This window comes from Artibeus jamaicensis, unplaced genomic scaffold (genome assembly GCF_021234435.1).
Source record: "Artibeus jamaicensis isolate MK-2021 breed Jamaican fruit bat unplaced genomic scaffold, CSHL_Jam_final contig_1998, whole genome shotgun sequence".
In the NCBI taxonomy this organism is placed as follows: domain Eukaryota; kingdom Metazoa; phylum Chordata; class Mammalia; order Chiroptera; family Phyllostomidae; genus Artibeus; species Artibeus jamaicensis.
In genome coordinates, this window is record NW_026521407.1 from 643,153 (window position 1) to 657,002 (window position 13,850).

The window sequence follows — 13,850 nt, forward strand, 5'->3', positions numbered from 1 at the left end:
AGAGTTGCTGTGGGGCTCTGTCACCACCACAGCTGACTCAAGGTAGCTGCCAGGAGCTGGGGAATATTAATGCATTAGGATTTGTGGGAAAACCTGGAGCATAGCTCAGGCTAGCAACATACAGAAGCCAGCTTGCTCTGGTTAGGACAGGGGCCTGGATGTGGGGAGGAAGACTGCCCCGCCTATGTGAATAAACCCTCTCCACGCATAGGTGATGTGTGAGCCCTGTGTGCCTGTGCTACACACAGGCACTTGAGCAAGCACCCTGACCTGTCTACATAGCTCGGTGGGCACACCCCGGCCCGCACAACTGTATGCTGCATGTGAATGTCTTCGTGGAATTCCACTCCACCTCTTCTCTGCTCTGGGCCTTCTCTTCTTGCTTCCCGGTAAAATGGGAAGTGAGGTAGGCAGGTCAGTTTCACCATCCCCAGGCCGGCTCCCTTTGGAGAGTCTCTGCCTCCATTTTCTCATGACAGCAAGCAGTAGATCCCTCCTTGGTCCTGAGTTGGGGGAATCCTAGACCCTTACTGACATAGGTGACTCCATCTTGCACCAATCCCTCTGCCCCGGTAGCTCTTTCTTCACCTGCTGTGTGCCATACCATTGCCTCATCTAGTGTTCAAGTCAAGGAGAGAGGTAGGAGGAAGTGGGGTGATTCTATGGGAGTGGGAGCAGGAAGGGTGGATCAGATACTGTTCGATTTTGCCCGGGTCCCTCTGGAGCATTGCTGCTCATTTAAAATTCCGATTTAAAGCTGAGCGGCTCTTTAAATTTCCACATTAGCATGCCGCCCTGATGCCAGGCCAAGATGTTGGGATGGATTTGGCAGGAACGCCTCTAACAGCGGCAAGCAGCAGCATTTGCCAGCAATAAAACAACGCATGAATAAAAGAAGGCTGGCTTGGCAGCAGCAGCAGCACTAGCACAGGTAGCCGGTGAGGCCAGGAGGGGTCTAGATTCGGGGGCTCAGAGAGGCATGAAGGCCCGTGCAGGGGTATGCCTGAGTTCAGGCCTCCGTGGCTGTCTTGGCCCTCACCCTCAATGGGCACCTGCAGTGGAATCTGGGGTGAGGGCCTAGGCAGGATTGGGGTTTCTCCCTTGTGCCTATCTCATCCCCCCTCCCCACAGGGTTATCATCTTGGAGGAGACAGATGTTGCCTTTGATGAGGACACAAGGACTTGGCCCATAGCCCAAGTTGTCCTACTTCATTAGGGGCCCAGAGAACAGGTAGGGTCTGAGAGCGCAACAATGCCTAGAGTGGATTCCACATCTATGGCCCCAGACACATGGGTGCCAAGGGGTGCCATCGGGATGAGGGGACTGGATGAGGGGCAGCTGTGAGGACTGCTCATCAGTGCTGAGCTGGGTTGGGAGAGATGTTCTGGGCTGGGCAGTTGGCTAGAATGGGGAATGGCCCGGGAGAACAAGGAGCTGGCCTAACTTTAACTTCCTGTAGACCTGTGAATACTGTTTGAGGTCAAGGGCAGGAAAAAGGTCAGATGAAGGCCTGGGTGGAAGGCTGGCCACCTCCCAGAGATTGTTTGGTCCCTCCTTGCTTCCCAGGGTCTGGAGAGTATGGCCCCAAAGAACCTGAGGCTGCCGTATCCTGTGTTCCTCTGCTCCAATCACCTGGCTGCAGCTCATCACCAGCCCCTCAAAGAACAAGCAGCCTGTCCCTCTCTTACCATCTTTCCCTCCCACTTGGTCGAACCATCCTCTTCCCTGAAGTCCAAGGGAAGAGGACAGAAGCAAACAGAGGGGTGGCAGCAGATGGTCTCTGCAGTCTCAGCTAAGGCAGAAAAGAGATACTTCTCCAATGGAACTCCTCCCTTCCAGCTCACTAGTGATTTCGGGCCCCTATATGGGGAGGAGGTGTTGGCACTCTGAATTCTCTCAGTCCCTGGGGAAGCTGGAGAACAAACAGACAGGGCAGAGGCCCCATATCCTGGAACTTGGGCTACTCCTATCCTGATGGCTTTTCCCAAGGAGATGACCTCCCAGGCACTCTGTTGCCTGGCTCACGCACTGGGCATAAGTGAACTCTAGGGTGTGGGAGTGGCTAAAAAAGCTGAGTATAGGCAAGAGAGATATCATTTTGTCATTTATTCATTCATTCAACAAATGTTTACCAAATAGCTGCTTTATGCTAGGCGCTATGCTGAGCACTGGGAGCACACCTGTGAACACACGGTCGTTGTCCTCGTGGAACTTTCCATCTGGTGGGGGAAGTAGGATCATTATTCAAATGGCTGCACAAATAAGTGTGGGATAACTGTTCTAAGTGTGATGAAAGGATATATAGTACCATGAAAGTATATAATTGAAGGCCTCAGCTGAGCCCGAGGACGAGCTTGCAAAGGAGACAGAGAAAGAGAGGCCAGCGTAGGGGGAGAACTGGCAGTGACATCACAGAATCAGAAGAGGAGGAGGTCAAGTGCACCAAGGTGCTGAGAGCTCCTGAGACACCTATTCGTCCTGACTCCTCACCTGCTAGTTGTGACTACAAGTATGGAAAGGCTCTGGCATCATGCCTAGCTCACAGTTGGTGCTCTGTAGCGTTAGCTCCCTTTCTCCCCCTCCCCAAGCTAAGCCTTCCTTCAGGGACCCCAGATTTCTGGAACAAAGAAGCTGCCTAGGCTCAACCTCCTCTGTCAACTCAGGCCCCAAGCCCAGCATCCAGTCCTTGGTGAGGGATTCTGAGCCTCTCCACATTAGTTCCTTCACATGGAGCCCTACCATTCCCTAGTCTGTTTCTTCCTTGCACTGGTCTTCTACGAAGAGGGGATGGGGTTTAGGTCTTGGAGAAAGATGCCATTCTGGCTCTGCTTCTTGAGCTGAGTCTGAGAAGGAAGAGAGCTAGAATTCTCAGTAGCTCCCAAAGCTGCCCAGGGTGAATCTGAGTATCTTAGGTAGGGAGAGGGGGAGCAGTGGGGGATGGGAAGGGGGGGCTGCCCACCCAAGGCGGCATAGAGCCCAGAGCTTTTTCCATTGCAGACACCCCATCTGTCTCCCACAGAAGGCTCGGGTTGGCGGAGGTGCTGAGAAGGGGGGTATGAAGGGTGAAACTGCACAGTCTGTGAGCTAGCACAAATGCAGTGAAGGTGCTGACCCAGAAGGATGGAAGGTTCGGGGGGGTGTCAGCAGGACTTGTGTCTTGGCCACTCAGGATAAAGGTCAGAGTTGGGGACTGGTGGTGGGGAAGGTGATGGGGACACTGCATGCTACTTTCCCTACACAGACTTGTGTTTGATTTTGATTTATAGCTCCCTACCCCACCAACTACAGGGAAAAGAATCATACCTCTCTGGCTAAAAAGCTAATGGTGTTCCAAGCCCAGGGCGAGACTGCATTCATGATGCCTCCCTCTTCCCAGCAATCAGGCCTTTTCTAGACCTTAAACTAATATTTTAGTTAAAGTTGTCAGTTTTCAGAGTGTTTCCTTTCATATATTACTTAAAATTGATCCCCCAGAAGTCCAAGGAAGTAAACATTATTTTTGATCTGCAGATGAAGCACAAGGGAAAGGTTAATTGAATAACTAGGATCAGAGGAGAACAGGAAGAGGGGGCTCAGACCCAGGCCTTCTGACTCCACACACAGCCCATAGGAGACACGTGGGCCTTCTGTGCTCCTCATTTTCAGTGATATTGTGTAGCCCCCACTGCTAGGTCAGCTCTGGAGCTTTCTAGGAGAGAGCTCAGAATTCCTTCCCTGTGACTGAAAAACTTTGGGAGAACGCCCAGGCCTTGCTGGACACACATCTACACAGCCCCCTCCTGGATACCAACACACAGATGCTAGGAAACTGGACGTCCCCGGAGAGATGGACCTCCCACGTACAGAAATATGAGAGGGCTCTAGACTGAAAGTTGCTAGGAAGGAGGGCAGGACAGGGGGTGGGGGGTGGAAAGTGCCAGGCCAGAAAACAGTTTTTAGGGTCCACCCCAGGTTCCTGAACAGACCCTTGGGAATCCCTGTAGACATCCTCTCCACACATTCCAAGTTCTAAATACTCCCCCCACCTACATACACTTAAAAAAATATCACCCCACAGCTTCTCGATCTACTCCAGTCTTTTCTCCCACTCTTCCCCATTTGGAAGTTCTTCATTAAGTATAACTTTATTTCTTCAGGCTGTAGCGTACTCCATCTAAAAGTACTCTAAAACAAGTGCCAAGAGAACCCAAGACAGGGCTTCAGTTATTAAATATAAATAGACAGGGGAGGGGGATTGAATATAGAGACAGATATTATATCTCTCAGTCCCTGCAAGTTATTAGGAAGAAGGCACTAGTGGTTGCTAAGCAACAGGTCTCCATAGAGGACAAGGCACTGAGAGGAAAAGCCTCCTTTGATTGAATTTTGGGGTGAGAGGGTAAGGAAGGTGGAGGTCAAAGGGCTGTGGTCTGGCAGACAGTGCTACTGGGAATGGTTGGTTTCTCCTCCAAGACCAGGCCTATTCTCAGGGCCTTAGCAAACTCCACCTTTACAGCCTTCTGGATTGGTGGAAGGAGGCAAGCCTCAGGCAGTCCTCCCTTTCTGCCAGGAGGAGGGAACCTGGTTTCCATAGCAACCTAGAAACAATCCTGGCCGGGTTTTGTTTCTGGCTTTTCTGTAGCCCTCACATGGAGTACTACCATGGACCACTTTCTCTACCCCTCAACTTCTGGATTAAGGGGTATGGCCCACAGAAAGGTTAGAGGAAGGGGCGCCACAAAGCTGGTCTTACTTCGGCCTAATGTGACCTATTAAGACTAAAGGGGCAGTGACTTTTCAGGGGAAAGGGCTTCCAGGTGTCCTCTGACCTCTGTTAGAGGGGGCTGCAAAAAGCAGAGCCAAAGGGTAGCATCAGATGCAAAATTATGACCCAGGCTTGCTTCCTAGAGGGCTAGTATAGACTGGGGTTGGAGGTCAGGAGAGCAGGAAGGGTAGGTCTTTGGTGCCCCTTGGCCACCCACACCCCCATCCTCCTTGAACTTAAGTCCACTGTTGTCAAGATCCGCGAATGGAGATAGAGAACATTAACTATTGTCAAGTATAAGTGAGTGGCACCAAGGGGCATAATCTGTTTTTCTAATATGACCACAAGCAGAGTGTTAGAAGAATTAGGCCGACAGCTGCTGGTCCCCCCGCCCATTCTACCCCCACCTCCTTGCTCTCCCTCTCCCTTCCTCCTCGGCGTTTGCACACACCAATGGCAGCCCAGCCCTGCTCGCGATTTCTCTTAATCTTCCTCCGCCATCCTGCGCTCTTTCCGCAGGCGGTGCTGCGAAGCCGGCAGAGCCCCGCGTCACACCTTACTGCTCTCTGAGATTGCTCCACAGAGAGCTCAAGGAGATGGCAATTCGGTGCTGATGCCGGCTGGCAGCAGTTGGAAGTGGGGAAGGAGGAGAGAGAGGGAGGAGGGGAGGAGGGAAAAAGTTGGCACAGATACCAAGTTTTTCCCTAGAGAGACTGGGGGGCGGGCGGCACGAGAGAAGAAAATGACACAGAGGAAAGGAAACAAGGAAAAAGAGGCAGAGAGAGAGAATGAATTAAAGTTCGCTCAGACATCCACATGTGGACACCCCTACCCCACCTCGCTCATGACCCTCTGAAGATCGCATCATCCAGTCGGGGTTCCTATACACACACACACACACACACACACACACACACACACTCCATCTCTCTCTCTCTCTCTCTCACACACACACACACACACACACACACACACAACCAACCTGGAAATCAAAGCGGCCCAGGCATGTTGTGTATATTTGTGCAAGTGTATGTGTGTGTGTATACGCCTGTATGTTGTCTCTGTTTTGGATCGCAGTAGAATGCACTATGTAAATGAGATGGTTATTACCGCAATGTTCATCAAGCTGAGCCGAGAAGACATTAATAGCCTGATGAATATGCATGTGAATTTGTTAATTAAGTTAATTATTCTGCTGAAAATGCATTCGTCTTCCAAGGACATTTTCCCAATGATTTTTACATGCTCTAGCCATTAGTCATGCTATATTTTATCAGGGAAATGAGTTTGCTTAAGTTGTAAAAGAGAAAGAGAGGGAGGAAGAGAGAGGAAGAGAGAGGAAGGGTGAGAGGGAAAAAGGAAGAGGAAAAAATAAAAGAGGAAGGAAGAAAATGTGCTGAAGTTGAGGGTGGGAAGGCATCCGAGGCCAGCCTGAAGTTTGAGGCCCAGCTGGGCTTTTGAAGCCTGCCCTCAATTTTTATGGGTACCTTACTCTACAATTTTTTGCCCTTTTTTTGATGACAAACTTTTTTTTTCCAGTGCCAAATTTCCAACACATTAATTAATTGTTGTAGCCAATTAACTGTAGTTGTGCAAATGAGTTTAGCACTAATTACCATGCAGCGCCTGTAATCACATAAAAAACTTGCTGAGAGAGAGAGAGGAGAAAGGAGGAATGGGAAGGGAGTGGTGGCAGGAGAGAACGGGGCCTGGAGTAGAGAGGCAGCCAAAAAAAGGGAGTAGGTAGGGGCCCTGATGTTTCCTGGTTAGGAGCAATTTTGGCTCCGAGGGAAGAGAGCTGTCTCCTGGCCACATTTAGGACCTCTGACCGTCAGGAAGTCTCAGTGGGGATAAGAGCTGGTAAAGAACAGTCTCCTTTGGGTCTAAGAACTTCCAACCAAAAGACAGGCATGCAGAATAGGTATCTCTGGTCGTTTCAGCAACGTAGTGTTGTCCCTGTAAATGCCGACGGCCTCAGCATTTATCTGCATGGCTGAAATTACTGGGTAAGGATGGTGGCTGCCACTGGGAGAACATGTACCATTTTTTGATGGGCCAAGGGAGAGGGAGAAAAGGGACTTGTGCAGTCAGCCTGGTTCTGGAGCCTTAAGTAGATGGGGAAAATTGTTATGAGTCCACAGTCACTGTGATAGGCCAAGGGAGCAATGGTGACATTGACTATAAAAGAGCGGGTTCCAGCAAGAGGTGGGAGGGGGCAGCCTTTGGCCAGACACAGCTCCCAGGAGAGGAGCCAAACCTTCTCTCCTGCAAATTGGCATCTCTACCATCCATCACGTCTGGGCCAACTCTAGGTTTCCACCTGTCAGCTCCAACCAGTGCCCAGAGGCTGAGGGACAGACCAAATGATTTCTACCACTCCTTCTGACTTAGTTGGAGGGAAAGAGCGACGGTGAAGTCGGGACTAAACACTGGCCTGGCATTTTTGCTTTCACTCTGTTTGCCCCCTGAACCACATTCCAGACACTGAGCCTGCCCAAGGTGTAGTAAGTACGTGTGCAAATGAACTGTAGTTACCCTCACCGTAACCAAAACCTCAAAAAGGTGCTGCACCTCCCTTACCCCTTTGGAATAGAGAGCTCACTCTTAGGCATAGGCATCGATTTCCTTAGACCCGTCAAAGATACGTTACTTAACCTTCACATTTTCAAGGAGTATCTTGCCCCACTCATTGTCTGATAGACACCCAGAGACTGGATCCTCCTTTTCCCATTCCAGTTCTCCCGTCTGTGGAAAGATTTCTTATGGGCTCCACCCACTTCAGTCTTGCTCTTTTCTGGAGAAGGGGAGACAATGTCAGAGTCCCTGCTCTATGACACTGCCATTCTTCTAATCTAGGAACCAAAGTTATCGGGGAGTACCTGAATTGACTGAGGCTGCTCCAATACTCTTCCTGCTTCTAACATCTCTCTTCAAACACACCCTTTTCCCAGCAGCCTTAGTCAAGCTCTCAGAAAGCCTGGTGTAGTGAAAGAGCCCTATTGTCTGAAGTTCCAGGCTCTCTTTTGCCATTTAATAGAATGTGATAGTAGGGAAATCACTTACTGTGAACCTCAATTTTCCTCATCTATGAAATGGAAATAATAATAGCGCATGTACCCTGGCTAGGTAACTCGGTTGGAGCCTTGTCCAAATTTGTCAAGGTGGTGGATTCAATCCCTGGTCCAGGCACATGCAAGAGTCAGCCAATGGATAGGCAGAGCGGTGGATCAATGTTTCTCTTACTTCCTCCCTGTAAAAAAAAAAAATCAGTAAAATATTTTAAAAAATAGTGCAGTGCCAGCCTGAAAGGTTAAGAAACTTAGTAATTGTGAATATAGCCCTGGCCAGCATGGGTCAGTTGGTTGAGCATCATCCTGCAAAGCCAAAAGTTGCCAGTCTCATTCCCAGTCAGGGAACATACCTGGGTTGCGGGCCTGGTCCCTGGTTGGGACACATGTGAGAGGCCACTGATCAATGTTTCTCTCACACATCGATATTTCTTCCCTCTCTTTCTCCCTCCCTTCCCCTCTCTCCAAAGTAAAAAATAATATATACTTAAAAATTTTTTGAATATTAAACACTCCACACACAAAGTAAAATGAGGTACTTCATTAATACCTAGCAAGTACAAAGTATTCTTTAACAGGTGACTGGTTAAATAGTGGTACATCCATACCAAGGAACAAATGAAAGAACCAAACTATTGGTACATACGAAAACTTGGATGCATTTCCAGGGAATTATGCTGAGTGGAAAAAGCGATTCTGAAAAGTTGCATAATATATGATTCCATTTTTGAAATGACAAAATTTTAGAAGTGGAAGATAGATTAGTGGTTGCCAAGGGTTAAGGAGGGGGTGAGAGAGGCATGATTATAAAACGACAGCCTGAGGAATCCTTGTGGTATTGGAATTATTCAGTGCCTTGGCTGTAATGGCAGATATACAATTTTATATGGATAATAAAATTGCATATAACAATACACCCATGAACAAGTAAAACTGGAGAAATCTAAGTAAGATTGGTGGATTGTATCAATGTCAATACTCTGGTTGGGATACACTGTAGTATTGCAAAATGTTACTATATTGGGTTGAAGTAAGCAAAATGTACAAGGGATCTCAGTGTTATTTCTTATAACTGCATGTGAATCTACAATTACCTCAATTAAAAAAAAGGCTATGATAGATTATTAATGTCTCTGCTGGGTATAAAAGGGAGAAGGGGCTGCAATTGTGTTTCCATTGCAGAATTCCAAAGAGAAAGATTAAAAAATATTGTTCTCATTAGGGTACATCAATAAAATTATCATAACTATGAGGGTGGATATTTGTATCTGTTGACCCAATAATTTCAATTCTTGGAATTTATTATAAAAACATAAAGTTTTATGTCAGAATGTTTGTTCTGGTATTATTTAGAACAGTAAAAATATCTAAAGAATTATAAATAGGAGATGAGCCCTGGCTGGTGTAGCTCAGTGGACTGAGCAAAGGCCTGTGAGCCAAAGGGTCATAGGTTCAATTCCCAGTCGGGGAACATGCCTGGGTTGTGGGCCAGGTCCCCAGTCGGGGAGGGGGGGAGGTGCACAAAAGGCAACCACACATTGATGTTTCTCTCTCTCTCCTCCTTCCCTTCCTCTCTCTAAAAATAAATAAAATCTTTAAAAAAATAGGAGATGAGCCTTATAAATCATGGCATATCTAGGTGATTAAATATTCTACAGACTTTAAACATATTTAAATACACCCAGCACAAGGTAGGCACTCAGTAAATGATAGTTCACTTCACTAGGATGTTCTGGGTGTCAAAAGAGCTAACATAGGTAAATGTACTTAAGAAACTGGAAAGGGCCCTGGATCGCAGTTTGATTCCCAGTCAGGGCACATGCTTGGGTTGCAGGCCAGTTCCCAGAAGGTGAGAATGAGAGGCAACCACACATTGATATTTCTCTCCCCTCTCCTTCCCTTCCCCTCTAAAGATAAATAAATAAAATCTTAAAAAAAAAAAAAAAAAAAAACTGGAAAGGGCCTGGCAAGTTCGAGCTACTTAATGACTGCCTCTCCAAGCTTCACCCAGGATGCAGCTGTCCTTCCAGGTAGAACACCGCCTGAGATGCTCCTGGCTTGAGAAGAATGGGAGTGGGGGAACTGCGTTACTGGGGAGTACGAGTCAAGGGATTGGGGGTATTTCACTTCCAGGAGACTGCCATACTGGCTCCGCACCATGAAGAAACTGACCATTCTCTCCAGCAATACACATACACATATTTGGACTATAATTTCGGGGGGGGGGTCATGGAGCCTTTGAGGCAACGTCAGCCTTGCTAACTTCATAAAAGTAACAGACTTTATTGTACCAACCTCTGTTGACTGGGCACCTACTGAGTATCAGGCACTGTCTTAAGTGCTTTACAAACATTATTTCACTAGATTCTCTCCACAACCATAGAAGGTTGTTCACCTGCACTTCAGACCAGGTAACATAGTGCTCAAAGAGGTCAGCAGCTCACCATGGAAGCATAGCTGTGGGGCGGTGCCCTGTGTGAAGACTGGTGAGGCCCACATCTGGAGGAGCCCCAGGAAAGTAGTCCTGTCCTTTCAGTGCCGCTTGCGTAGGTACAAACATAAATCCATCCCAGGCAGAAGTAAAATCTCTGAAGCAGGCCCATTCTGAAGCCTTACATTCTATGAGTTTTTCCATATGACTAACCTCTATCCTTTATGCTAAAATCTGATCCTTCCTCCTCTCATTAGCAGTGGAGATGGTGAATAGGCGATAAGGTGCCCCTCCAGGAAAGGTCCTAGGTCAGGAGGGGCTAAAGGAGCTCCTCCTCCCCCAGTGCTAGAGGCCATGCTAAGAACACTTCAGTCCCTTTGGTCTCTTGGATCTGCCCCAAGGTATCAAAACAAAGATGAGCAGCAGAAAATGGACCATAAAGGAACAGCCTAACCAGATCAAGGAGACAAGCTTGGAGGATGGCCCAGGAGTCCCTAGGGACCTTAGTGCCAACTTCAGGATGAAGTTAAGGTGGGCAGTTTTTCCCACCAGGCTCAGCAGTTGGCTTCATGTTTGACATCTACCCACCTGTGGAGGTCTGCCCAACATTCCTCATGCCAGAGCTTCTTGTCTGTCTTGATAGGACATCTCTACAGAGAGGCAGGGGCTGGGGGTTCTGCCACTCAGTATTTATTCCTCCTGTTTCAGTACTACCTCGCTAGACTTGCTCAGGACCAGGCAGTCCACTCGGGGGCCTTAGAGATGCCCAGGGAAAAGAATGATCATATTAGGAGAATGTTGGGATCTCAAGGCTAGATCCAAAGCTCCTTCTCTCAACAGGAGAGCCAAGAGGGCAGCTGGGGCCTTGGTCTGTATGATACAGGGTGCAGCCAGGGGGGGCCCCCAAAAAAAGATTTGGAATGGTGTCCAGAATTCAAAGTGTATAGGAATATTGGAGAGACATATAAGATGTCCTCACACCTCCCCCCAGGGGGAAGAAACGAATGGAGCCAGGCCATTGAGAACTGTTTTGCATAGCAATAGTTTTGCAGCTAACCTCTGGAATGGTTATTTAACATATCTATAACCTTTAACTGGTTTCATAGATATGCTAAATAGTAGTGGCCAAGTTTGGAGCCAGGGAGAAGGGAGTAGCGGGGACTCAAGATGGAACTAGGGGCTGCACTCCTGAGTGAGAAGGGCTTGGACTCAGAATGAAACTAGGGGCTGCGCCCCTGAGTGAGAGGTGCCTGTGTGAGAGCTTGGAGAAGACTGGCTCCGGGACATGAGGCCATAACTGCCCAGGTGAAAGGGAAAACCAGGCAACTTTTCCAGAATGGAGATCCCTGCAGCCAGGTGAAGAAGAAAGACACATGCTTTTGGTGGAGTGCGAACCCCTGCAGCTTTGGTAGAAGAGGCCCACGCGGCTTTGGGGTGCCCCCTTTGGCCGCGGGGCCTGGAAAACAAGAGAGACTTTGACTGGAACTGGGTACAAAGAACTCTTGCCAGTGGACCATGAGAGGGTACCACAGTACTTTGGATTAACTAGAGAGAGATCCTGCCTGCACGGTGACACAGCTGACGGTGCCAGCGGCCTGCAACACAGACCTGTGCTCTTTTCCTGATTTGCGGTACCCGGAGTTGGGACAGTGGAAGAAGGGAGCGCTGTGTGGGTGTAGGTGTATACCCTAAAGGATTTTGATATTTTAGTGGAGGCATTAGGCCTGAATAACATTAAATAAACATTTTGTTTCCTTTTCACAAGTCTCTAGCATTGAGACATGTCTTTCCAATTGGCGGCGGACAGAAGAGCCCAGTAGATATTAGTATTTTGTTTTTGGGGGAGGGGCCCCTGTTGTATAGCAGTTTTGGGCATCCCTAGGTGGGCCAAATATTGTATTGCCCCTCCCTCGGACCTCTTGTTAGGTAACATGGACACACAGATTGGGGAGGAGAAGCCTTGTCCCTCCCTCCCTCCATCCTTCATTTTACCCAATTCTGCTGGGGCCTAAGCATGCCCACTGCTCACTTCAACTTCCCTCACGACCTATCATATGGATAGGAGAGGGTTAAAGGCATGGTATGGGCAAGCTATAAATTTCCCATCAGTGTGGGGAGAGTAGGATTGTTGGCCGGGAGGGGGCTGGGCTAGGGGGAGAGGGGGAGCTGGGAAAAAGCCAGGAGGTTGTCTCTAGGTAACAATAAACACTGCAAGCAAGGAGCAGCTGTTACACTTACTCTCTCTGCATCACAATGCTGAAATAACACTAATAAACCAGTGTGCCCGATGCACAGGCATACACGCACTTAGGGCCAGGCTCCACAGCACCCCTAGGGCTGCCCTCAGCTTTGGGTCAAGGCCCTCGGCACCAGTGGACATACCAGTCTTGGCCTGGCTATACTTGTGGCGAGGATGAAGGTTGATGAGTCAACCTCAGGCCGAGTGCAGAGGCTGGGGGCTCTGGGTTCAGATCCCAAAGGCATTCACTGGTGGAAAGAGTTCAAATGGGATAATTCCTATCTGGATGTTGGGAGGAAGGAGAGCGAGAGAGAGAAAAGTACAGGGAACAGACAACTACTTACCATGTCTCCTCATATTGGATGGGATGGAATGGCCAGGAGTGGAGTTGGCTGGAGCAACAGGGAAGAAAAGGGGGGCCGAGGAGAGTTTGAGGAAGAGGAGAAGCATGTGGTCCTGAGGAGAGATTCTTAAATTTCTCACTCACTCACTCTACTATCGCACCACACCTGGTGCACCCCCTCACAGCCCACTTTTACACGAGAGCCAGGTGATCACTGGTTGAAGTTAGAACCGAGCAATATTGTGGGTATTCCAGCAGGGCCCCTGGGCTCCTGTTGCTGTCAGGGGGAGCTGGGGAGTGGAGCTGGTCCCATTTCCTACATGAAGAGCAGCTGATCTGACCCTTTCTCCAACCAAAACCGTCTCTGGATCTCCAGGAGCATCCCAGCAGAAGACACCTCACCCCAGCTGCAGAGCAGAGCCACCAGCAACGAAAGGCATAGAAACAGGCAAATGAGTACTAGAACTCTGTTGGAAAAGTCCCCTCCTCTTAGCCCAGCCTTCTCTCAGTTTAGAGAGAGGGTATTTATTTTTATGTATCTGGACACTTGGTATCCAAGATCCCTGCTTCCCTTTGCTGAAACCAGGAGGTCACTGGGACTGTGGTCAAAGACATGGATGGTTCTCCTGGTTCATCTTCTGGCCCCATGCTGCTCGTATGACATCAGATATGATCCCCTACCATCCCCCTGACTGAGAAAGGATTGGAGAGGATGCACGCTGCCAACCTTGCCTATAGGGGAAGAGAGAATCAGCACCTTTAAAGATCTAAGGAGCGTATTTTCAGGGAAGAGAGTATAGAGACTAAATGGCCCTATAATAATGGTTTTTTGAAGGTTTTATTTATTTTTAGTGAGAGGAGAGGGAGGGAGAAAGAGACGAAGAGAAACATTGATGTGAGAAAGATACATCGATCGGTTGCCTCTTGCATGCCCCCAGCTGGGGACCTGGCCCACAACCCAGGTATGTGCCCTGACAGGAAATTCCACCAGCAACTTTTTGTTTGGCAGGCCCCACGCTCAATC

At 48.7% G+C, this 13,850-nt stretch overlaps 1 protein-coding gene across 5 annotated transcripts in view; it reads right to left on the reverse strand.

The window, feature by feature from the left end:
* Positions 1 to 2,092: 2,092 nt before the first annotated feature.
* CDK12 (cyclin dependent kinase 12) overlaps positions 2,093 to 13,850 on the reverse strand; it is a 74,689-nt gene continuing 62,931 nt past the window's right edge. For 3 of the 5 annotated variants that reach the window (XR_008393023.1, XR_008393024.1, XR_008393020.1), the window contains one exon: positions 2,093 to 7,995. The gene's annotated coding sequence lies outside the window, so the exon portion shown is untranslated. The remainder of the gene's footprint in view (positions 7,996 to 13,850) is intronic. The other 2 variants (XR_008393021.1, XR_008393022.1) reach the window with 2 other exon arrangements.